We start from the raw sequence: 25,351 nt of genomic DNA on the forward strand, positions 1-25,351 counted from the left end.
TTTGGAGAGCCACATTTTTTAAACTTAAACTTCTTCTAACGCCACTTCTTCAAAATAGACTCGCCCAGGCCGTGGTATTTTGTGGAAGAGCCACACTCAAGGGGCCAAAGAGCCGCATGTGGCTCGCGAGCCGCAGTTTGCCGACCACGGCCGTAGGGGAAGTCTCTAGAAGGTTGGGTTTTGTTGCAGAATGGAGACTTTCCCAGAGCAGTTAAAAGATGCTTTTAGCCCTAACGGGTTTGGCTCAGTGGATAGAGCGTCGGCCTGCGGACTGAAGGGTCCCGGGTTCGGTTCCGGTCAAGGGCATGTACCTTGGTTTCAGGCACATCCCCAGTGGGGGGTGTGCAGGAGGCAGCTGATCAATGTTTCTCTCCCATCGATGTTTCTAACTCTCTGTCCCTCTCCCTTCCTCTCTGTAAAGAATCAATAAAATATATTAAATATATATATATATATATATATATATATATATATATATATATATATATGCTTTTACCGCCTGGCCAGCGTGACTCAGCAGTTGAGAGTTGGTCTGGTCAGGGCACATGCCTGGGTTGGGGCTGGATCCCCAGTGAGGAGTGTGCAGGAGGTAGCCAATCAATGATTCTCTCTCATCATTGATTTGTCTATCTCTCTCTCCCTCTCCCTACCTCTCTGATAATTCAATAAAAATATATTTAAGGAAAAAAAAAAGAAAAAGATGCTTTTACCAACCAGAGTTTGGGAGAAGGCAAGCTCTGCAGACCAGGAGTGGCTACTTGGAATAAGTGAGGTGTGAATTCAGCATCCGGATTCTGCTAAATGTTCTTCGTGCATTTTTCTCATTCAATTCTTATATCAGAACTGAAAGAGGGGTGTGGTTTTTTTTTAAATTAATTTACAGATCAGGAAGATTACAAAAATTATTCCAAATCCTGGCCAGGAAGCGGCAGAGGCAGGATTTGACACGGCAGCAGATTGATTTGCTGTGCCGATCCTTGAGAAGGCTCCTGAGAGGTGACTAGATTGTGTGCAGCCAGAAATGGGGTCGGGTGAGTGAAAGTGGGGTGTGGGTCAGGATGGGGGTGGGGAGTCAGGGCACTTACAGTACCTGTGACTTGGCAGGAAGTTGAGTGAGTTCACGCCCTGTAAAGCCTCGGCCACCTGCTCAGAGGAAGGGGCATGGTAGAGTGCAAGATTTGGGAGCCCAAGCAGGCGCTCAGCAAATACGTATACGGTGAGGGTGGTATGGACGGGGGACAGCTGAGGAGGCTGACTTGGGGAACGTACGATTGAGGGGTCACACTGGACATTCATCACCTGCTGGCCCGTGGCTGTCTCACAGTGGCTGCAGCACACACACCCTCCCACGGGAGCGGGAGGAAGAAGTGCGTGGAAGATGGCCGGGGAGAAGGGTGACAGCAGGACTCTCCCCATTCGCTTTCTGTGGGGAGCTGTCTGGGTCAGGGAACGGGGGGCAGGAAGAGGTGCTGGAGGCCATTTAGTCTAACCCAGAAGGGAGGGAGGTGACTCGCCTCAGATAGAAAAGACGGTCTTTTCCTTGCCGGATCGGTACACTTAAAAAAACACACAAACACATATATTTGTATTGATTTCAGAGAGGAAGGGAGAGGGAGAGAGAGAGAAACATCCATGATGAGAGAGAATCATTGATCGGCTGCCTCCTGCACGCCCCCCACTGGGGATCGAGCCCGCACCCCGGGGCGTGTGCCCTTGACCAGAATGGAACCTGGGACCCTTCAGCCCACAGGCTGATGCTCTATCCACTGAGCCACACCAGTTAGGGCCGGATCAGCACACTTTTTATGAAATTCAGAGGACAAACACTAGCGGGAGAGGAGTGTTGGAGAGAGGGAGGATGCTGAAAGCGGAGGGGGCATGGATAAAGGAAGGGATAAACCCCGCCGGAGCCAGGCCTGCGTCCACACTGGCCAGTGTCTTCACCTCCTGGACCCGGGGTCTGTGTTTGTGAACACGCACATGCGTGTGCTAGAGACAAGGCACGTCCCGTCTGGTGTACCGTCCAGTCTGGTGTACCGTCCAGTCTGGTGTACCGTCCATCTTCCACGGTGGCGGGAGCGGCACGATTTCACGGGGGCTGTTTTCCACCCACGTCTCAAAGCTCCGGTGACTGCAAATGGTTGTAAAATGACATCAAAGGGAACGAAGCAGGGCAGTCAACCCTTTGTTCCGAGGTTTTGTTCAGAGCCCGGCCAGCTTTCCCGGGAGCTGGGGGAGGATGCTCGCCAGGAAGTTTTCGTTGGTCCAGGCGCACGGACCCAGGCTCTCCACGTGGCAGCAAGATTCGCCTCCTGCTTGGGATGAAACAAACACACACACAAACACACACACACACACACACACACACACACACACACACACACACACAAAGTGCTCCTGCAGCCACAGGCGCCGCCAGGGCAAACCCCGGGCAAGCTGTCCCCCACGGCCTGCGGGAGGCTGCCGTGTCCGCCTCAGTGAACCCCAATGCCACGCCACAAAGGCTGTCGGCTCCATTTCCAGAGGGGCTTTCAGCCCCCCCCCCCCCGCCACCGGTGCCCATTGTCCCCGGGGCTGCTTCCTAATTCCTTCCTTCCTGCATCTCCACCGTCACTGTCCGGACTCTCCACTGTCACTGTCAAAGGAAACATTTGGGTCACTTTGGGGTTTTTTTTTTTAATCCTCACCTAAGGATATTTTTTCCATTGATTTTTAGAGAGAGTGGAAGGGAGGGAGGAGGGAGGGAGGGAGGGAGGGAGGGAGGGAGGGAAAGAGAGAGAGAGAGAGAGAGAGAGAGAGAGAGAGGTGAGAGAGACACATCAATTGGTTGCCTTCCGCAGGCGCCCTGACCGGGGCTGGGGATCGAATCTACAACCGAAGTCCGTGCCTTTGACCAGGAATCGAACCTGAGACCCTTCGATCTGTGGGCCGACGCTCTGACCACTGAGCAAAACCGGCTAGGGCTTGGGTAACTCTGAAGCACAGACGTGACCTCACTACTCCTCTGCTTACGAGTAAAATCTGTCCGGTGCTTTGCAGTCTACCCCCCTGCACACTGGTCACTTGCCTGCCTGCCTGCCGCCCCCTCACACTTCTGGAGGTCAGGGGTTGAGTCCCCAGCCATCAGGAGCCCCTGGCCACCTTCTCAGGGGACATGGGTCAGGTCCTTCTCCCTGGTCCAGTCACACACATCTTCCTTCAATCCCTTAAAATCTTTGCTTCACTGCAGTCTTCTCACAGGTTGTTTTCTTTGCCCAGAACATTCTTCCTTTGATGTTTCCTCTAGCAAACTCCCGGCTTTATCCCCCAGCCTCCTCCCCGTGGGGTCTGCTAAGCCCCTGGATGGATGTCCTTAATAAGATGTCATCGTCAATAGCTATGTGACGTTATAAATAACAAAACAGAATTCGAAAATAAAGAACATCTCTACTACGGCTAACCTTGCAGTGTGACGTCTAGGGCAGAACCCGACAACACCAGATAAAAAGGCAACATTTTGTACCAAGGCTGCTAAGCGTACCCTGCAATGGATTCTGTTTGGATTCAGCGTTATCAAATGACTGCTAAGTTTAGCAACGTCTATCTTTCCTTCTGTTTGAATTTTAGGCTGGGTGATATTCATTTTTCTTAGTTGTTTTTTTGTTTGTTTGTTTGTTTGTTTGTTTTAAATACGGTAGGTTTAAAGTCGTTCTACCTGGAGGAAGGGTGTTATAGAGCCAGCATTGGGAATTCCCAGGAGTTTAGTTGATAGGGGACACACTTCGGAAAACTTGCGCTCAGAGCGTCCGATGCTTGACCACACAGATCCGCAGGGCTCGAGTTTAATTTGTTAAAGATTTTATCACAGCAAAGCTCCATGGGTAATAATTCAGGTGAGCCGTTTGAATATGTTCTTTTGTATTTTCTGTGTGTAGGGGTATGATTAAAATTCATTTGAATTGTGTTGGGGGAAAAAAAGAAGTAGTCAGCAAACTTGAAATCTTCTGTTTTGTTAGCTAGTTAAACATATTGTTTACTTAAATGTGAAGTTAAACTGTCACACCCTCTCCTAAAAGAAAAGGAAGTGGCAAGTATTAGACAAGAATCACATTGGTTTCAGGCTTAGACTTTTAAAAAATTTAATGTTTTTAGACCTTTGTGAAATTTTGGTCAAAAAAAAAGGTTACAAACAAAAGCATTTTAATTCATTTTTTTTGAATAGATACATTTACATAAACATTGAAAAGTCCCCCATCTCATCCCCATCTTTCAGCATAGAAACATGGATGGGATGTTTTGGGAAAATACTGGGGATTTATTTCTGTACACATAATTAATATGAACAGAGCACCTTCCCAATCAAACTTTTATCTACCTTCCATCTTTTATGGTTGGGGTGGGGGCAGTGCTAAACAGTCAGGGTGTGACTATGTTGCCACTATATAAACATATATAGAATATATATAAGGTTTGTTTTATTTTTCCATCACCATTTATCCTCTCTATCCACTATATTTTTAAAGAGTTCCACCAAAGTTGAATTCTCACATTCAGTCCACTTGAATTCTATACAAGCAGAATTTAGTTTGTTCGCTCCTGCCCTGTTGATTGTTGAATGTTTGATTTATATGTTTACCTCCCGTGAATTACCCCCATGAAATCTACCTGTTGCACTAAATTTGTTTTGCCCTCTGGCTCCTGCCCTTGTTTATCTACTCCAGGATTTGATACCCGCCAAGGTGGCATTAGCAGGGCTGGTACAAGCTGGTCTCTCATTGGCTGAAGTGATAGTGCCTTGACTGCCCACCAGGTGGAGCAGTTTCACTTCAGGGAGGTCTTGATCAAATAGAGCAGCTGGATTTGGGGTGGCCAGTATTCCTGGTAGAGTGGAGGTGGATCGGGTGCAGAGGGGGTGCAGTCAGAGGAATCCCTGCATCGTTAGCCACGGAGTTGCTATTGATCAAGGTGGAGTTGGGTGTCTAGTCTACACCACGTGCAGCAACAAGCCTAGATGCTGCTGCTGCGAGGCCTGAGCTTGGGCTCGGGGCCAGTGCAACTGGTATGCTCCTAAGAAGAGGAAACTTGGACACAGGTGCGCAGAGGGAAGGCGATGGGGAGCGACACGGGGAGGAGACAGCGCCTACCACTCAAGGGAAGAAAGAAGCCTGGACAGACCTTCCCTCGTGCCCATAGGTGGACCCCATCCTGCTGACCTTTGGGTTGGGGGCTCCTAGCCTGCAGACCTCAGAGACAATAAAAGTCTGTTGTTCTGGCCACCCAGTTTGTGGTTCTTTATTACAGCAGCCGGAACAAGCTAATACACCCACCCGCTCACCTTTGGGGATGACTTAAGCAGCTCCTCAAGACTTCATCCCAGGCCACCCCGGGGCGTGTTACGTGGGTGGTTGTGATGCATGTGACTGCCAGAGGACACGGTCTGTGCCCCAGAACGAAAGGAAGGAGACTGTGCACATGTAGGTACATGTGTGATGGGTAAAGCAAACATACATACATATGCAAACGTGGGAGAGGAGTTTGTGTCTGGGTGTAGTCGTGTGAAAAACGCGTGCATGTTACGAAGAAAACAGTAGGAGTAGAGTTGTGCCTGCCAGAAACAGAAACATGGGTGCAGGGGGCATGTATGTGTGAAGGGGAGAAATGTCGGTGTGACAAAGTATGTGTGTAAAGCCATATGGGTGTTTAAGCATGTGTGCTGTCTGCAATTAAGGAAGCAGATATATGTGTAAGGCCGTGGTCGGCAAACTGCGGCTCGCGAGCCACATGCGGCTCTTTGGCCCCTTGAGTGTGGCTCTTCCACAAAATACCACGGCCTGGGCGAGTCTATTTTGAAGAAGTGGCGTTAGAAGAAGTTTAAGTTTAAAAAATGTGGCTCTCAAAGGAAATTTCAATCGTTGTCCTGTTGATATTTGGCTCTGTTGACTAATGAGTTTGCCGACCACTGGAAGGAATACATGTGTGAAGCACACACATAGACACGGAAAGGGGAAACGTGTATGAGGACAAGGGCATGTGTGTGAGTCTTTAGAATCATGCCGGTCAAAGACACAGACGCGCCCAGGAGCCATGTCCGATCGCCTGCCTGCCCCGAGGCCCCTTCGGGAGCCCTGGGTCCTGCACGAGTGGGTGGAGAGCGACAGCACCTGCTACGTCCAGTTTGCTCCCATTCCCGTCAACATTTAAACTAGGTTGATTTTCCTCATTTAAGCACATACCTTGAAGTTACTTTTTCAAGTTTTGGTTCAAGTTCAATCGAGACATAAAATAAGCCCTCGCTGGTTTGGCACGGTTGATAGAGCATCCCGGGTTCGATTCTGGTCAAAGGCACATGCCAGGGTGTGGGCTTGATCCCCAGTAGGGGGTGTGGAGGAGGCAGCCGATCAATGATTCTCTCTCATCATTGATGTGTCTATCTCTCTCCCTCTCCCTTCCTCTCTGAAACCAATGAAAATAAATAAATAAGCCCTACCTGGTTTGGCTCAGTGGATAGAGCGTCGGCCTGCGGACTGAAAGGTCCCAGGTTCGATTCCGGTTGGGGGCACGTACCTTGGTTGCGGGCACATCCCCAGTAGGGGGTGTGCAGGAGGCAGCTAATCGATGTTTCTCTTTCATCTTCTCTTTCATCGATGTTTCTAACTCTCTATCCCTCTCCCTTCCTCTCTGTAAAAAAATCAATCAAATATATTAAAATAAATAAATAAAAAAGTCTTTAACAAAAGACAAAATTAGTGGGTCAGATTCAGTGCAGGAAAGGCAAATCTAATCATTATATATGTGTGCTCATGCTTAAATCAATGGCTAGAAGCAAAAGGATGATTCATTAAGCAGGAAAAAATACACAACTTTTAGAAGTTGAATCTCATTTCTTATCTAGTTAATTCTTAATTGGTAGGAGTCCATTCATTTCTCAGATTTATTATAGATATTAAAAAAACAGAATCAAATGACTTCCCAAAAGCCATGGTATTAAGTAGCTAAGGTAGAGAGCATCTTCCTAGAATTGTTTCCCTAGTAGTAACATTATACTCACTTTGACTCTTAGGTTGAGCACAATTATATTTTTGTCTTTATTAACAGTGACTTCCTTTTTAGTGTTGGTTTCAAGGAAAGAAATAACCCATGTTCCGTAGAATTTTATAATTTGATAAAATGTCAGCTGTCAAAATGTGAGGGGGGGGGGTAAGAGCATTTCTTACAGTGAATACTGGTATAGCAGTTGCACGAACTTAATCCACAGAACGAACAGATGAGTGAATGTTAACTCAACATAGCTACCCTCTACATGTGTTCACAGGAGCTGCTGGAAAAAAAATGGGCTATGCCCTAGAAACACGAGTGCAGTTTCAAGAGTGTTCGCTGTAGTCATGTTTGTCACCATGAGAAACTGGATCAACTCAAGGGTCCATCAGACGAATGTACCTAGACATCGGGCCATATTCACCCAATTGGAATGCTAGTTGGCAGTGAGAGTGAATCAAGGGGAGCTAAGTGTACGATTGGATGGATCTCACATTGTACTGAGCGAAACAAAAGGACTGGTTACAGAACAAAACACAGAGGATGATAACACACAGAAAGTTGTCAAGCTGGTGACAATGCTGTACGTAGTTTATGAACACGTTACGTAGTAATGGCATCAAAACATGGATGGGATGTTTTGGAAGAATACTGTGGGGGCCGGCGGGGGGGGGGGGGGGCAAAGAATTGGGATCAGGGAGGTCTGTCCAGGGACCATGACTGTATTGCGATTTATTTCTTACACGAACATCTCAAGCAAGCATGGCTGCGTGTCAGGACTGGCTGGTTCTGGGGCACACATGGGCGCATGCTGTGCCTCTCCCTGCTTAGGTGTGTTTGGAGTATTTCATTAGAAGAAAAGGAAAATGCTGGTGTTGCCAATCGTAGCACGGGAGACATGCAGAGGTTCCTTCGGGCACTATTTGCCCCGAGGACTTGTGCGTTGGCCCTTGCCGGGGGCTATACCCTCATTCCCCTCATTCAACCTTGACTGTCTCCCCGTCTGCAAGGACACTGTTAGGTCCGTGGCCACCCGGGGGTCGTGGGAGGGAGTGGCTGCGAGCGGACAGGTTGACTAGTTCTGCACCTCCTGCAGGTTCCTGAAACCACCACGGGGCTTTCCTTAGAGAAAGACAGACAGACATTTCTGAGTTTTACTGCTGCCCGTGCTCATGGCTCGGACCACCTCAGCACCAGGCGCCAGCGAGGTCTGCAAACCCTTCTTTGAGGTTGTTCGTTCCTTCCTTCCTTCCTTCCTTCCTTCCTTCCTTCCTTCCTTCCTTCCTTCCTTCCTTCCTTCCTTCCTTCCTTCCTTCCTGGGTCCCATACCCAGGTGCCCGTGTTTCCAGAATCTTCCTCCTCCTCTGCCAGCCTCACGCAGGCTCCTTTGCGGGCCGCTCCCGGACCTGGGCAGTTGGGGACCCGGTTCCCCAGCCCGCGCCTTGGAGCCGGTCCTCAGCCGGGAGGGCGTGGGCGCGGGCTGCCGGGGTCCTGCGGGGCGCCCAGCACGGCGGGCGGCCGGGACCCCTGGCGTGGGCTCCTCTCCGGTGCCTCCCAGACCTGCGTGTCCCCTCTGGGCGTCTGGGTCCCAACGGCAAAATGACCCCTGTTCTCCGAGGTTCTTCCAACTTCTGCCCACACTCCCTCCGCCGCTGAGTCCCTGCGGCTGGAGGGGCTCCCAGCTGCGCCCCGCGGGAACGTCTGGGGGGTGTGCACGGGGGTGGCACGAGGCCCCGGGGTGGGGTGGGGTACGGGGCCCTGGGGGAGGGGGCGGGAGAGGGGCCCTTCGCGCAGAACGGGAAGGAAAGGACACCTGGCACCTCGGGTCCGGAGTTGGGCATTTCCTCGAGGTGGGCGCACGGACAGCGCCAGGGGGCCGCCGGCTGACCGCAGACCGGCCTTGGCTGGGGCGCGGAGACCCGGGGACGGGGTGGGGCCAGCGCGGGACAGGGTCACCCTGGGGCGCCACCCCAGGGAGAGGGCGTGGGGGCTCGGCTCCTTCGCCCGCCCTCGGCCCCCCCGCCTCCTTCGCCCGTCCCCCGCCCGGGTCCCGGGCCCGCGCCGCCGCCACCACCCAGATCGGTCCCCAACGCTGGTCCGGGGCGGCCGAGCCCCCCGCCCCTCCTCCGCGCGGAGCCCCCCGCCCCTCCTCCGCGGCCATCCCGAAGACCCGGAGAGGCGGACTTCGGGGCGGCGGTGTCAGGGGTCGGTTCCTGGCGCGGGCGCGCTCCGCAGATCCGGGTTTGCCGGGCGCCCCCCTCGGCCGAGCCTGGAGCCGGGGTGTGCGGGCGGCGAGGCTGGGCGGGCCTCCCCCTCCGACGGCGCGGGGCGCACGCAGCGGGCAGGGCGCTCGGACAAAGGGCCCAGGTAGGTGCGGGGCCGCCGGCGGGCGGGGGCGCGGGGCTGCTCCGGGGGCGCTGGGCGCGCTGGGCGGCCGGCTCCGGAGCGGGGCCGGGGGCGGGGGGGCTCGCCCTGCCCAGCCCGCCGGACCGAGGAGCCCGAACGCGGGGCGCGCGGGACGTGAGCACTTCCCGGGCCGGACCCGTGAGGGAGGCGCGCAAGTTTCAGGGTTCAGCCCCGTGGATGCCCTGCGGACCTGGGTGTTGCTGCCTCGTGCGTGTGAGTGTGTGCGCGCGTGAGTGTGCGTGTGCGCGCGCGTGAGGAAGGAGAGGGAGAGAGAAAGAGAGAGAGGGGGAGAGAGGAGCGCTTGGCACATGGGGAGCGGCGCTCCATTGGTGAGCGCTAACAACAATGACAATGACAGCAGTGATCCCTGTTTGGAGGGTGCGCGTGCACGCGTGCGCCTCTGTGTGTCCTGCAGCAGGAGGTGGCAGCTCCATCTCCTGGCATTTGGGGCCCGGGAGGACGTGGGCTTCTGCCCCGGGGACCGCCTTGGAGGGGCGCCTTCCTTTGGACCGGCGGCCGCAGGGCGGCGGGAGCTGAGACGCTGCACCCCAGGGTTGGGTCCTGGGAACAAAGGCTCTTCCCTGAAGCCCTGGAGGGAGCGCGCGTGTGCGCGTGGCCGCCGGGCGCCGGGTTCCCGGCGGATGCTGGGCCCTGGGGCTGTCAGCCGGGTTCTGGGGACCCGCGGAGAGGAGCTGCTGGTTTGCACGCTGACACTTCCCTTTGGTAAACTTTTATCGGGAAGGTCAGTGCGCTGCGGAGCTTGAGAGGTTTCTTGGCATCTCTGTGAAACAAGAGATGTGTGCATTGAACTTGAGTAAAAACTTGTGTTCCCAGTGAGATCATTCTGATTTGTGCGTTTTTAATACTGGGAGGAGGAGGGCCCTGAGCTTCATCTTATCCAGGTGTCCCCCCAAATGTATACACACTTTGAATAATGATTAATTCCAAGGGGTTAAATCTGAGAAGCAAGAACCATCCATCCAGCTGTCAGCTGTAAAGTGTGTATACCTTTGCGGGGAGGACACCCGATAGAAATGTTGTGATAATGTCGCCCGGTGAGCACCACTTTGTAGGAAAAAGGTTTTGGAAGTTTTAAAGGCCAATTCAAATCCCACCTCTATTTTTTTTTTTTTTTTAATTTCACTCTGGAGTGTCAAGCTCTGTGTAAAGTAGAGTTGGCGCTAACTAGCTTCTTAGAACGTCTTAAATCTCCGGGCAGCTTTGAAGGGTTCTTGCTCGCCCAGCTATTGCTTCCCGAGGACCGTTTCTCCGGCTTTTCCAGAAAAGTTTGTTTCTAGGAAACAAAAACGAAATTTCAAAAGTGAAACAACGAAACAAACCACCACCGGCGAGGAGACGTACCTGCGGGTCCTTTCATGCCGAAAATCCCGGTTACCTCGCGTGGACGGTGTGAAACGGGGTGTTTTCTGTCCCGCACCGCCGGGGACGAGGGCTTGTGCTGTTCCCGCCAGCACCAGTCTTCTTCATGGAGTAAGAAGTAAGCGCGGGGTAAGCCGAAATGCCATCCTGGCCTTCTTGTTATTGCAGGTGGTTTTTAGGCGACGTATTTGTGGCTGGAAACGGTCTTAGTTGATGAAAATAGCCGGTTGGACCAACACCTGTAATCTTCTACTGGGTGGGTACTTTGCAGCGACACGTTAAATATCTGAATTTTTGTTGTGCCCTTTTTTTTTTTTTTTTAAAGAATTTTAGTGAGTTTATTGGAGCCAAACTGTCGACATATGCCGGGAAGCAGAACCTCAATGAATTGAGATAATGCTCCCTTTTTTTTTTAATAGGAGAGTTTATAATCTGTCCAAAAAATTCGTGCTTAGTATGAAGCTGGTCACTCTTTCATTTCGTAAGCGATGTACTGGCCTCTGGCACGGTAGATGTCCACTCTCGTATTACCACGTTACTGGACGCTAGAAACCCCCCTTTAAAGAAAACTCTGTCCGGTTGGAGGATTCGGTATTTGAATTAGAGAATCCAGGGTGTTCTTTACCCCGCCAAATTGTGGGCTTCTTGAGGACAGAAATTGGTGCCTTAATTTTGTCTGAATTCCACTAGTGCCCAGCCGAGGCTTGGCACGTCACAGATGTTTAAAATCTTCTTTTTTTGGGGTGGGGCAGCCTTTTTCCAGGACTGTGTGGGAAAGCCCAGTCCTCTCAGAGACTCGCATGACAAACGTGACCCAACAGGTTCCTACTAATTTAATATGGAAAACTGTGGGAACATCTACCAAAGTAGAAAAATATCATAACGAACTTCTTTGCCATCGTCCCTCAGCTTCAGAAATTGTCAGCGTTTTGTCAGTTTTTGTTTCTTCGAACTTCTGCCTCTCCACGCTGCAGCTCGACTGGGTTTCTTCGTAAATTCAAGGCATAGTATTCCATACCCCTTAGTTTTTGACCGTGAGTTGACCTCGGAATCGATGAGAAGGGCGTGTCTTGGGGGGGGGCTCAGCAGGAGGTGGGTTTGCCTGGAGGCTGTGTGACCGCAGAGTGAGTGAGGGAACCTGCCTCACGCCTGCGTTTTGACCTTGAGAGGCTAGGTTCTCACCTCTGGGCGCAGGTTATCTGTGCACCTGAGAGGGTGGCCTAGGTAAGCGATTAGAATTATCTGGAACTTTGTCCAAGCAGGAGGTCTACCTGTCAGTCTAGGTCTACCTGTCGGCATCACCAGGGAACTTGTACACAGTGCAGATCCTCAGGCTCCTTCCAGCCCGGCTCAGCAGCTTGCGGGGCGGGAGGGCCAGGGCTCTGCCGTTGAACCCGTCCTCCAGGTACCTCTGAGGAGCTTGACAACCACTGACCTGTGAGGGTAGCCAGGAGGTCTGTAGACTCTTAAAACAAACCCAGAAACGAAAGCCTGCTGGAAATTGTGCGTTTACCCAGCACCCGGTCTGTAAGTCTTGATCCATGGCAGACTTCTTCCCTGCGTGCAGGCTGGTATTAACTGCGGAGTGACTGGGATCTTTGGTCGATCAGGAACCCTGATGACTAGTTACATGTTCTTGACTCAAACAGATCTTACCATTTGTCACAGCGTGGATGGACTAGAGGGTATGAAGCTAAGTGCAATACACTGAGCGGCCAGATTATGATGACCTCTGAACGCATAATCATCTGGCCACTCAGTGTGCTTCTCTTGAGTACCTCATTTATTTGATATCAAAGATACTATAAATCGTGCACCTGATCAGTTTTCCTCCTTTGCACTGGCTGGTAGAAAGCTCAGGGCAAATAGATGGTTGATCTCCAGCAAAAGTCTAGAATAGTTTTGGTACCCATTGGAGATACAAATACACGGAGTGGCCGGATTATTATGTGTTCAGAGATCATCATAATCTGGCCACTCAGTGTAAGTCAGACAGAGAATGACAAATGCCATATGATTTCACTTATACTTGGAATCTAAAGAACAAAATAAACAAACAAGACAGAAACAGATTCGTAGATACAGAGAACAGACTGACAGCTGTTGGGGGTGGGGTGGGGGTGGCTGGAAGAAGATTTGTGGAGAGAAATTGTGCGATAAACTATTTCTGAATAGGGAGGGATATGGAGAGGGAATGTTCATTGGAGAGGTCGGTTGAGAACACTTCGTGTGACACGCCGCAGTTGTAACTACATGTTTATTCCTTGGAGGTCTGATGTGCCCTTGGTGCATGGCAGGGGCTGGAGGGATCGAGGGCCTGTGTTCACCATTGGGCCTCCCCTCCCACCCACCCAGCACAAGGGCTGGCCCATAGTATGTGCTCAGTAAATATCTGAGGGATGAATAAATGAGCTTTTGTTCTTTAGGGAACGGACAGAACTCTGGCTAGAGAGCCACGCCTCACGCTGGTGGAAACCATTAGAGGACAATTAAGGGTTCTATTTTGAGGTCTTGACTCCAAATGGAGGAGACTCTGAGCCAAGAGGTCAGCTAGTTTTGTATCTGCCCAAGAAAAGCATCTGTTTCGCGCCGAGCCATGCCTCAGACTCCGGGGGAAAGTGCGGAAGGAAATGCAGGAGGAGAATAAAGCGAGGCGCGCAACCTGGTGCGTTTTCCGTGGCTTCACGCCCGCCTTTCGTTCCACTGTTTTCAGGTCCAAGCGATCGCGCGTAGGAATGATGACAGCCACCGCGGCTGGGGCCTTCCCCGCAGGAAGGTTGTCTTTCCTGTGCCTCTGTGCTCGGTGCAGCCTGCCCTCTGCTTTTCACAGGGGCCCTGGGGAGCACGGAACGGTGGCCCCGTTTCACAGATGAGCAAAGCCCATCTTGGGTTGGGACTAGTGTCGCCATCGGGGTCTTCTGTCAACGATTTGGTCACCGTGGAAGGGAACAGAAATGCCTTGTTGGGCCCTAGCCGGCTTGGCTCAGTGGATAGAGCGTCGGCCTGCGGACTGAAAGGTCCCTGGTTCGATTCCAGTCAAGGGCACGTACCTGGGTTGTGGGCTCGATCCCCAGTAGGGGGTGTGCAGGAGGCAGCCAGTCAATGATTCTCTCTCATCATTGATGTTTCTATCTCTCTCTCCCTCTCCCTTCCTCTCTGTAATCAATAAAATATATATTAAAAAAAAAAAGATGAACTTAAAAAAAATAAACTAAAAAAAAAAAAGCCTCATTGGGATTTTTATTTTTATTTTTGTTAATCTTCACCCGAGGATATTTTCCCATTGATTTTTAGGGAGAGTGGAAGAGAGAGAGAAAGACAGAGAGAAACATATTGATTGGTTGCCTCCTGCACGAGCCCTGACCAGGGCCCCGGCCCGGGAGGAGCCTGCAACCAAGGTATGCGTTCTTGACTGGAATCGAACCCGAGACCCTTTGGTCTGCAGGCCGACGCTCTATCCACTGAGTGGAACCGGCCAGGGCCTCGTTGGGATTTTTAACCCCTCGGCTTATATTTATCTGAGGTCATTTACGTGGAACAGGCTCAGACCAGGCTCTTGGGTGCTCCCTGCTAATCTCCGTTAATGTTGTATGAAGCTGGCCAGTTCCCAGGGGTTTCTCCCAGGACACAAGGGCAAGGGCAGCCGCGAGCCTTCCCCAGCCCTGTCCCCACTCGGATGCCTGGTGAACAAAGCACGGAGCACCTAGATGGCGAACATTTTCCACTGTGTGTGTCCTTTCTGGAAAGTTCTATAGTGTTATGCTCTGCGTTTGAGTCTGGGATCCATTTGGAGTTGACTTTTGTATAAAGTGTAAAATTTAAGTCACGGTCCATTTCTTTGCCTGTGGGTGTTCAATTGTTCCAGCACCAAGAAGGCGACCCTCCCTCCATCGAATTGCTTTTGCGTTGATTTCTTAGAAGATTTTAAGAATTGGTGCTTTTTATTAACAAGGGTCAAAGAAGGAGCTCATGCGTGTGAGTCAAATACATTGGGCCATAAACGTGCCTAAGCCCTAGCCGGTTTGGCTCAGTGGACAGAGCGTCGGCCTCCAGACCCAAGGGTCCCGGGTTCGATTCCGGTCAAGGGCACGTACTTCAGTTTCAGGCTCCTCCCTGGCCTGGGCCCTGGTCAGGGTGCGTGCAGGAGACAACCAATCGATGTGTTTCTCTCACATCAACATTTCTCTCTGTCTTCCCCTTTCTCTTCCACTCTCTCTAAAAATCAATGGAAAAAATATCCTCGGGTGAGGATTAAAAAAAATAACAGTAAACTGGAGTTGCTATATAGCCAATTCTAGGCACCAGGAGGCCCATAGACTGTTCAGCTGCCGGTGCTGAAGGTCAGGACCTGGTGGCAGCGAGGTGGGGGTGCAGGCCAGGGCTCGGGGGGCCTGGGGGGTGGGAGGCCGAGTTCCTGCGGCCTTTTCCTGCCGCTCGGCAGCTGGGCAGCCTTCCTCTCCAGGCAGGGGTGGGGACAGTGGGCGCCCGGGTCAAGCTGGGGCACACTGACCTTGGGTGGCGTTGACCTTGTGGTGGGCATAGGCATGACCTGGTCAGGCTCCCACTTTGTCTCCCGACAGCTGCGGCCCTGCTGACCTCTGGCTGATGGCAGCTGTCAGCCCCTGCGAGGCCCCCGCCCCATCCCCCACCCCGCGGCTTCCAGCGCCCGGCCGGCCGTGCTAAACGCTGTGCACAGAACACACAGGACTCCGGCGCGATGTTGGAAGGGTGGGCTTACATTTTTTAACATTGTCATTGTTTTAAAAGGTTTTTGTTTTACACAAAGACGTGTCTTGGAGAAAAAGCAGATAGCACAGTTAAAATTGACCTGGAATCCCCGTAGCCTGAGATAATCCCTGTAAACACTTCATTCCCACTTGAGCTGGGCCGGGAAGACCCAAAGCTGGTTTGAAAAAGAAATAATAAAGGTTCTCTCAGTGGCCGAGTGTGGGGAGAGGCTCTGGCCCATTGACCAGGCGGGGAGGCTGATGAGGCCCGAGGCTGTGTGGGTGCAGGGGTCAGCCTGGGAAACCCCGCAGGGCCAAACGGTGGGCGCCTGAAGGCGGCTGGGCCAGGCCTGCCCGGACGGACGAGCTTTTGTTTCCACTCGCGCTGTCCGGGCTGATGGCTGAGGACATCAAAGACGTGTCCAAACACTGTTATCTGGCCCTGTCCTTTGCCCCGACTGTGTCAGGGTCTCCCCACAGGGAACCCTGGAGAGCAGAACTCCCATCATGCTATTCACGCCGGGCAAGAGCCAATCGATAACATTTGCATTAACCATTTACACCAGTCCCCTGTTTTCTTCCTGGGAAAATTTATTTACTTATCTGATAAAAAAGATTAGAAAGCATTTTTTTCCCCCGAGGTAAAACATTATATGTGTTAACTGCAGAAAACATACAACACAGAAAAATTCAAAACAAAAGACTGTAATTCCTCTACCTAGAAATAACCGTTGAAGCATTTGGGGGGAGTGCTTCTTGACTTATAAAAACATACTATCACCCTGGTACCCTGTTTCCCTGTAGGTGTGCTAGGAACCTTTATCCACGCCGTTCCTCTAAAAACTGGACTACACAAAGTTTGATATCTTACATCCTCTACGCAATTTCTTTACAATATAGAATTGTTAACCTTTTTTAAAAAAATTCTCACCCGAGGACACGCTTTCATTGACCGCTAGAGAGAGAGAGAAACATCAAGGTGAGAGAGAAACATTGATCGGTTGCCTCCTGTATGTGCCCCAACGGGGTCGAACCCACAACCTAGTCATGTACCCTGACCAGAAATCAAACCCACAACCTTCTGGTGTACTAGACCACACTCTGACCAGCTGAGCCACATGGCCAGGGCACAACTGTTTCTTTCTTTCTTTTTTTTTATTTAATAAATATATTTTATTGATTTTTTACAGAGAGGAAGGGAGAGGGATAGAGAGTTAGAAACACCGATGAGAGAGAAACATCGATCAGCTGCCTCCTGCACACCCCCCACTGGGGATGTGCCCGCAACCCAGGTACATGCCCTTGACCGGAATCGAACCCGGGACCCTTGAGTCCGCAGGCCGACGCTCCATCCACTGAGCCAAACCAGCCAGGGCACAACTGTTTCTTTTTAAAAAACCAAAATGGTATTGTTGACTTTCCTGGTTAGTAAAGAATTTTTATTTTTTTTTCTGCAAAAAGCTCTATTGTTTCATTTGGTCCGATGCATGGGAGGGGCTTCAGGAGGTTAAAAGAACGGCTAGTGGTTCCGGGGAGAGGCTCAGGTAAGAGCCAGACCCCAGGGGTGCAGAGGGGCCCACAGGCTCCTGGTGGCGCTGGAGGGCGAGCCTTTCGAAGCGACACTGGCCCCGCCCAGCCCGGGCCCAGCCTGCGGGGGGGGGGGGGGGGGGAGGCCGGTGTCCCCCATCTTCTGGATGAGTGTCACCTCCTCGCCCCGGAAGTGGTTCCCCAGGAAGTCGCGGAGCTGAGGGTCTGCGGGGGTGGAACCCGGGCCTGCAGCTCCACCAGGGCCTGGTCAGGCTCCTCTCCGAGGCCGGGGCCTCCCCGGCGTCCTGAGCTTCGCCCACTCACCTTGGGGGCCCTGCCCGCCCCGGAGAGGATGCGGGTTTAAGAGACGCGCAGGCCTTCACGCTTCTCTGCCACCTCGAGAGGAGGTGGCCCGCCTGCCCTGAGAGCCACGCCGTCCCGGTGGAGCCAGAAGCCCAGGGGAGGTAGGCGTGGGGGCCGCAGAGCAGGTGGCCAAGCGGGGACCGCAGCCTCCGCCTGGGGGATGGTTCTGACGGGTGGGGAGCTCCTGGTTGGTCGGCAGAAAGGAGTTCAGGCAGGAAAAGGCGTGTTGGCTGGTCCCCGAGGTGGTCCTGCAGGTGGGGACTGGGTGCCACGCAGGGCAGGGGCCCGAGGCAATCTCTGCTGAAGCAACAGACAGACCCGGGACCGGGAGGGCATTGCCAGGAGTTCTTACTGAGCCAACTAAAGACGTGGTCAGTAAAGTCACCGGCCTGCTAACAGGAACATTCCAAAGGTATCACTTACGCCAGACGGTTCCTTCCTGGCCTGGGACTTGAGCTGAGGATGAGTGGGTGGGGGCTGCAAGGCTGTGTGTGGGGGGAGGTTTGCCCCGACCCGGGCCCCGCCTGAGCATCGTGGGCTCAGGGCGGGTGGCGAGCGCCTTTGGGAGGGGGGGTCTGGAGGTGTGCGGGCTGCTGGGCAGCAGTTTGGGGGTGGGGTGGGAGTGGGGTGTGGTCAGGTCAGCGGGCTGCCTCCCCACGCAGTCTTTTCAGGCTGCCTCTGAAAACGTGATGTTTCTGCGCCGCCGCCTCTCAGCCCTGAAGGCAAAGCGGGTGGAGCTGGCGGCCGGACCGTGGCCTCGAGCTTCCTGCGCGGCCGCTCGGGTGCCCCCGGGGCCTCCGGTCCAGATGCAGCCCGGGGACTGGGCGCCAGTTGTGCGCTTTCCCGGGCAGCGGCCGTGATTGGTATCGCCACGGTGCCTTCCCTAAAGCAACTCGTTGTCTTGCAAGAATTTGAGGTGCTGAGGACCAGGGATGGGGCGACCTCCCTCCTCTCCCCTATCCACACCCTGCCCCCTGGGAAGTCCGGCAGAGGGAGCCCTGGCCTTCTAAGAACCCTCCCTCTGTCCACGAGGCTCTCTGACCCCTGCCCTCTCCCCCGTGTGAAACTCACTGTCCACGCTGCAACACTGCGGGGAGAGAGCGTTAAGTGTGGGCACCATGGACGCAGCAGGCCCTAAGGCCTTGATGGCAGAGTAGGGGGGATGCACTCCGCGCCCCAGCGCTGCGCTCGGTGGCCCGAAGCGCCTGACGGGCGCCCGCCGTGTTCCGTGGCAGCTGGAGAGAGACCAGCGCCCCATCTTCCTTTGCTGTGGGGACCCCCAGGGCTCTGGCTCCAGCTCCGTCCTCGAGTCAAGGGACCAAGCGAGAGGGTCAGGCATTCACAGGGGCTGCAACGCAGTTGAGATTTTCTGGTTCTCCATTCATTCGCCGGAAGAGCCCCGTCTTCTTCCTCCCTCTGCATGTGTGTGCGTGTGCATGTATGTGTGTGTGGTGGGCGGGTGGAGGTGGGGGCCACCTTCTCGGCCCCTGAGAGAGGGCAGAGGTGAGTGACGGGGGCTTGATCTCTGGGCACCGGGTCTTCTCAAGGCTGTCAGGTGGGTGCATACGAGTAGTTCACTAGTATGGGATGGGTCGGGATGGGTGGGGATGGGTGGAGAAAGGAATCTTTTTGATCGGGAGCCTGAGCCAGGGGGTAGAGAGTTGGGTTTATCCCACAGAAGGTGATGGGAAGTGGCTGGTGTCCCCAGGCCCCAGGGATTGGGAGGCGAGCGATCGCCACTGAGGGCGGGATGTCCGTGGGCCAGAGACCGTGCGAGGCGTGTTTGCCTGCAGTTCTCATTTGACCCAAATGCTCCTCTTTGTGGCTGTTCCCATGTTCCCGTTTACATTCGGGCGAACTAGGGCTCAGTGAAAACAGGTACTTTCCCAGTTAGCGACTGCGTTGTTGAACTTGGAATTCACCCGTCGGGCACTCTGACTCCAAACCTACCCCCGTCTCACTACACGCCCTTGCTAACGTGCACCATGGGCCACCTCCTTATTTCTGTTATCTGCTGTGAGTGTTGTGTCTTCGGTGCTGGTGCTACTTAACCACTCCGGGCCCCCCCCCCCCCAACAATGCTTGTCTAGGAAGAGCGGGGTGCTGACTGCAGGGGGCCCCTGGAGGGAAAGAGCTGGAATGAACTCTGGAGATGCCACGGGGCTACAGGAATGCCACTCAGGTGTGGGCGGTCACCTGCTGAGTCCAGGGACCGGGGACCCGCGGGAGTCTGATGAGCCAGTCTGTGCAGCCCCCCTCTATGCGGAGCCTGTGGCTGCCTCCCCTTCGTTATGGCACTTGCCCTGTGCTGACTCAGTGACTGGCACTTTGCCCTGCTAGACCGTGAGTTCCTCTGAGGCTGAGAGCAGGTGCCCTCCAGCTCCGTATCCCCATGCCTAGCACTGTGCTTGGCACAGAGTGGGTACTTAAGAGATGTTGGTTGAATCCATCCATCTACCTGCCCAACCACCTACCAGTCCATCCATCTGACCATCCATTTATTCTCCATCCATCCATCCATTTATCCATCCATCCATCCATCCATCCATTTATCTGTCAAACTATCCATCCATCCATCCATCCATCCATCCATCCATCCATCCATTTATCTGTCAAACTATCCATCCATCCATTTATCCACCATCTGTCTGTCTATCTATCTATCCATCCACCCATCCAAACCTTCATCCATCCATTTATCCACCATCCATCTACCCACCCATCTATCCCCCCACTCATCCACCTATCCATCCATCCATCCATCCATCCATCCATCCATCCATCCATCCATTTATCCGTCCATCCATCCATCCATCCATCCACCCATCCACCATCCATCCATCCATTTATCCACCATCTGTCTGTCTATCTATCTATCCATCTACCCATCCAAACCTTCATCCATCCATTTATCTACCATCCATGCACCCACCCATCTATCCCCCCACTCATCCACCTACCCACACATCCATCCATCCATCCATCCATCCATCCACCCACCCACCCACCTGTCTATCCATCCCTTCACCCACCACCCGCCTTCTCCTCCGTCCTTCTCCCCATCTGCGCACTCAGGCCTCCGTGAGGCCCTCTCCGAGCAGCACCGAGGGCCTGGTGTTAGGGCCAGTGCCGCAGACACAGAGATGGAGTCAGATGCAGACCCGGCTCCCGACAGCTCCGAAGCTAGGAGCAATGAGAGGAAAATGTGGTAAATAAAAAGAATAACCGAATGAAAAATTACTGTCCCCAAGCCCGTGACTCTAAGAAGATACTTGTTTGTTTCTTTATCTTAAACGAAGTGGATCTGAACGAGGCAACCTCGCTCTGTCCATGGAGATGCCACGGGGCTACAGGAATGCCACTCAGGTGTGGGCGGTCACCCGCTGAGTCCAGGGACCGGGGACCCTCGGGAGTCTTTGATGAGCCAGTCTGTGCAGCCCCCCTCTGTGCGGAGCCCGTGGCTGCCTCCCCTTTGTTATGTCTCGGCCCTCTGAGATTGCCTGGCACCGTCTGGCGCTTCCTCTGCGGGGCGGCCTTTGAGGGGGGAGGCTCCCCACGGGGCTGCGTGCGGAGGGCAGGGCAGGGGACACTGACCTGGTGGCTCCCAGGTGGCCCGTGGTCCCCGCCTGCGTCTCCCCAGGAGGAAGGCTGCCTGGAAGGACCCAGCAGATGTTCTCTGGGCAGAGCCGTCCTCCAGCAGCCCCTCCTCCGGAGCGGGGGTGACGGACGGCACATGGCCCTGCGAGCGGAGGCTCATTCCGTTGACATTGTTCTCCATTCAGTTTTGTGACACGCTTCAGACCCCTGAGGGGCAGCGTTCACTCATTCACCTTCTCCAGCGGCCGTGGTGACTTCCTTTTGTGAGAATGTATCCTACGAATAAAAATCCATGCGTGGACCCAGTATATTTTTATTGATTTCAGAGAGGAAGGGAGGGGAGAGAGAGATAGGAGCATCCATGATGAGAGAGAGTCATGGATCGGCTGCCTCCTGCACGCCCCCCACTGGGGATCGAGCCTGCAACCCCGGCATGTGCCCTGACTGGGAATCGAACTGTGACCTCCCGGTTCCTAGGTCGACGCTCAACCACGGAGCCACAGGGCCGGGCTGGTGCTTGGGTTCTTAAGCATTCGGCCTGCCCCCTCCTCTGAGCAGCAGCTGAGCTGAGTGCTGGGTGCACAGTGGAGCCCCCACACGTACCCAGCGAGGGGCGGACTCGTGTGGGTCTTCCTAGAAGATAACTGACGCTATTCACGGGGAAGAAAAGTGTGGACTATCTGAGGCCCTACCATTTGGAAAGATGAAGCCATTGTGTCCTAGTCAGCCATCTGTCTTTGCACGTTTACCTTGATTGGAAACGCTCCCTCGCGATAGACTCAAACATTTCACGTCTGTTCAGGTTTCTCCTTAAAATAGCTGCGGTGCCCGCAGCTCCCGGAGGCCCTGCTTTCATTGTCTTCATCAGATGGAACTCGATCTTATTCAAAATAAATGTTAACCTGTAAGCAAGCCTCCTTGCAAATTTATTTGACAGTCGTATAAAATGCCAGTAACGCGGACCGCGTCTCGTTCGCTGCTCTGTGCCGTCTGTCCGAGTTTCCCGTGTCCTGTTACCTCGAAAACAAAGAGCTGTTTGGCCTTGGGATGCCCCAGCGGGCGCCGCGGGAGCGGAGCGTGGACCGCTCGGAGCCTTCACGCATGTGGGCCTCTGGAATGAGTGTTTTCCTGCGGCATAGCCCGCGGCATCTTTTCCGTGACTCAGAGGTCGTGCAGTCCTGGGGCCGGAGGGACATTCCTCTGCGTAAGTGTTTGGCAGGAGTGTCCCAGGCAGGGATCCCAAGGTGCTGAGTCACACTCCCGCGGGGGGGGGGGGGGGGGGGGGGACCGGGAATAGCCCTGGGGCGGCAGGGGTCACTCTCCCGCCTGCTGCTTATCCCGGAGGACTCACCGGGCGCCACCTCCACACGCCCCCAGGAAGCCCGGCTGCTGCTTCGCCCCTGGCGGGCTGTGTACGTCCTCACTGTGTTTTGGGGGTCTCTGTCACTCGCCCCGGTCCCACCTCGTCTGGTTCAAAGTGCCTGGCACAGATTGGAGGCTCTGTGAGTAGGTACTCGGGCAAGTCTTTTCTTGGGGTTCATGCAGGCTCAGCCCAAGAACTCTTTATTCACAGAAAAGGATAGCAATTTAGTGCATCCGAGGAACCACACACACATCCCCCGATAACATTGCATTTAAATTTGCCAATGGAGCCCTAGCCGGTGTGGCTCAGTGGATAGAGTGTTGGCCTGTGGACTGAAGGGTCCCGGGTTCGATTCCGGTGAAGGGCAGGTACCTTGATTGCAGGCTCCTCCCCGGCCTGGGCCCTGGTCAGGGCTTGTGCAGGAGGCAACCCATCAATGTGTTTCTCTCACATCGATATTTCTTTCTCTGTCTTTCCCTCTCTCTTCCACTCTCTCTAAAAATCAATGGAAGAATATCCCCGGGTGAGGGTTAAAAAAAAATATTTGCCAGTGGAAATTTGTACTCCTAATAAGTAAACACCCAAATATGAAATCCACCCTTCTCTCTTCTCCGTCCTCTCAGTAGAAGGCGTTAGCTGTGGAAGGCAATTTGGGCGTGACTGACGAGGCTCGGCGAAGACCCACAGAAGGAAAGAGCTGGTTGCCGGGTCTGTAGGGGGTGGGCTGTCCAAGGTCAGGGTCAGAGGCGGGTGCCACAGCCCCGCAGCCTGAGCGGCGTCAGCAGCAGATCACGGGAGGCCGGGTGGCAGCACAGGCAGAGCGGAGGCTCTGACTCTTGAGGACAAAGCCAGGGTCAGCCTGTGGGTCCGGCAGACGCCTCAGAGGGAGGTGGCTGTGTGACATGCAGGTCTGGTCTGGCTCGGGAGCCAGGGGTTGGGTCGAGCAGGACAGAGGCCACCTTGCCCATCTCCTCAGGCCAGTGTCCAGCGTCCAGAAGACTAGACGGGACATGAAGACAGGTGGAGAGGCCCCAGGCGTGGGGTCCTGATGGCTTTGTGCTCACGTCCCGTCTCCCCCTCTCACCAGTGTCCTTGGGCAAGCAGACCCCGTCTCTCTGGCCTTCCCCTTCCCTCTCCCGTGAGCTCACGGCGCTGCGTGAGGGCGACACAGAGCGGCGTGTAGAATGCCCACGGGCGGGCCTGTGCCACCCTTCCCCGGCGGGGAGCACCCTCCGAGGGCTGTGAAACAGCACTTGGATATTTTTGCATCTGCCTCGCAGTGAGTGTACCATGTCCGGCCTGCACATCCTCTTCTCCCCAGAAGGTCAGCATGACCTCGCCGTCTGGGGCGGATTTGGCCTTGGTGTGCTTTGGTCTTATCATCACTTTTCATGCTGTGCCTTCCAGAGCACGTCCCTCATCTCGGCACTGGCTGAACCGACCCCGCGCGGTGCGGCCCTTCTCGACCCCTGACCGACAGAACCCGGCTCTTGTTCAGGAGAGCAACGTGCCAGGCGGGGCCCTCGGTTTCCCGGGCTCCTCCGGAGTGGAGGGAGCCCTCAGACCAGTGTTTCGTAAGCAGAAGTCATTTTGGGGGAGGGGGGCTTCTGGGAAAACAGTTGCCCAGCCACCCGTGGCCCCCTGGTGGAGAGGGGCCGTGCCCCGTTGGCCTCTGCCGTCCGCCTCCTCCAGTCTGGAGTAGGGAGCTTGGGTCCTGGATGTCAAGGTCAAGGTGGCTCCCGGGCCCTGGGCTCCTCCCTGCAGGCTTGTTACCTGGGAGGGATGAGTCCCTCTCAGGCTGAAGCACAGGGCTGGGTTTCTTTTTCTTTTTAAATATATTTTTATTGATTTTTTTACAGACAGGAAGGGAGAAGCATAGAGCGTTAGAAACATCGATGGGAGAGAAACATCGATCAGCTGCCTCCTGCACGCCCCCCACTGGGGATGTGCCCGCAACCAAGGTACATGCCCTTGACCGGAATCACATGGGACCTTGAGTCCGCAGGCTGATGCTCTATCCACTGAGCCACACCGGTTAGGGCAAGGGCTGGGTTTCTGTAACACGCAACCACAGGTGATTATCGACGGATGAGGTGAGCTCACACCGACACGGCTCCGTCCGTTTACGCGGGACCCTCTCCCCAGGGGCAACTTGGGAAGCTGGCGGGCTGGACGCTCGGCACGTCTCTGCCGGGGCGTTTCCGTGGCTCATGCATTCAGGCAGGACGTGACAGGGGAGACAGTGGCTCGGGCCCTCAGCCAGAGCGCAGCTCGGGGGACACGGGCTCCCCATTCGGCCCCCAGTGGGGTTTTCATGCCCCCCCCGGGAGTGCTCTCCCCTGCGGGAGCTGAGGGCTGCTGAAGAGCCCACCTCGCCCTGCCCTGGGTGGGATGGGTGCCCTGCCTGCCAGGGCGTGGCGGCCTCGGTCTGTGCGGCTCCTGGGCCCTGGTCCTCCCATCCGTTCTGTATCACGCTGCCCCGCATGGACTCGAGTTTGATGGAATGTCATGATTATACCCCCTGCCCCCCATTCATGCCTACAAATTGCATGTGCCCATTTAAAAAAAAATTTTTTTTTATTGATTTCAGAGAGGCAGGGAGAGGGAGAGACAGAAACATCAAGGGTGAGAGAGAATCATCGATTGGCTGCCTCCTGCACACCCCACACTGGGGATCGAGGCCGCCTGTGTCCTGACAGGAATCGAACCGTGATCTCCTGGTTCATAGGTTGACACTCCACCCCTGAGCCACACCGGCCGGGCTGCAGGTGGCCACTTGTAAAAATATAGAGGAAAATACAGAAACTTAGAAAGAAAAACAAAAAAGGTCTCTAATTCCATTTCCCCAAACACCCACTGTTCACACTGGAGTGTATTTCCCGCCAGTCTTTTTTCAGTGCCGTTACAGAAGTTACAGTGATGTTAGGTGCTGAGGATGTGAGGGACACAACTTTCTGTCCCCGCTTTCCCTGAT

At 54.2% G+C, this 25,351-nt stretch overlaps 1 protein-coding gene across 1 annotated transcript in view; it reads left to right on the top strand.

The window, feature by feature from the left end:
- The first annotated feature begins 9,347 nt into the window (after positions 1 to 9,347).
- The window catches only part of GREB1 (growth regulating estrogen receptor binding 1), an 89,055-nt gene continuing 73,051 nt past the window's right edge, over positions 9,348 to 25,351 (top strand). The window contains exon 1 of the mRNA XM_079792903.1: positions 9,348 to 9,381. The gene's annotated coding sequence lies outside the window, so the exon portion shown is untranslated. The remainder of the gene's footprint in view (positions 9,382 to 25,351) is intronic.

This window comes from Cnephaeus nilssonii, assembly GCF_951640355.1.
Source record: "Cnephaeus nilssonii genome assembly, chromosome: 15".
NCBI lineage: Eukaryota > Metazoa > Chordata > Mammalia > Chiroptera > Vespertilionidae > Cnephaeus > Cnephaeus nilssonii.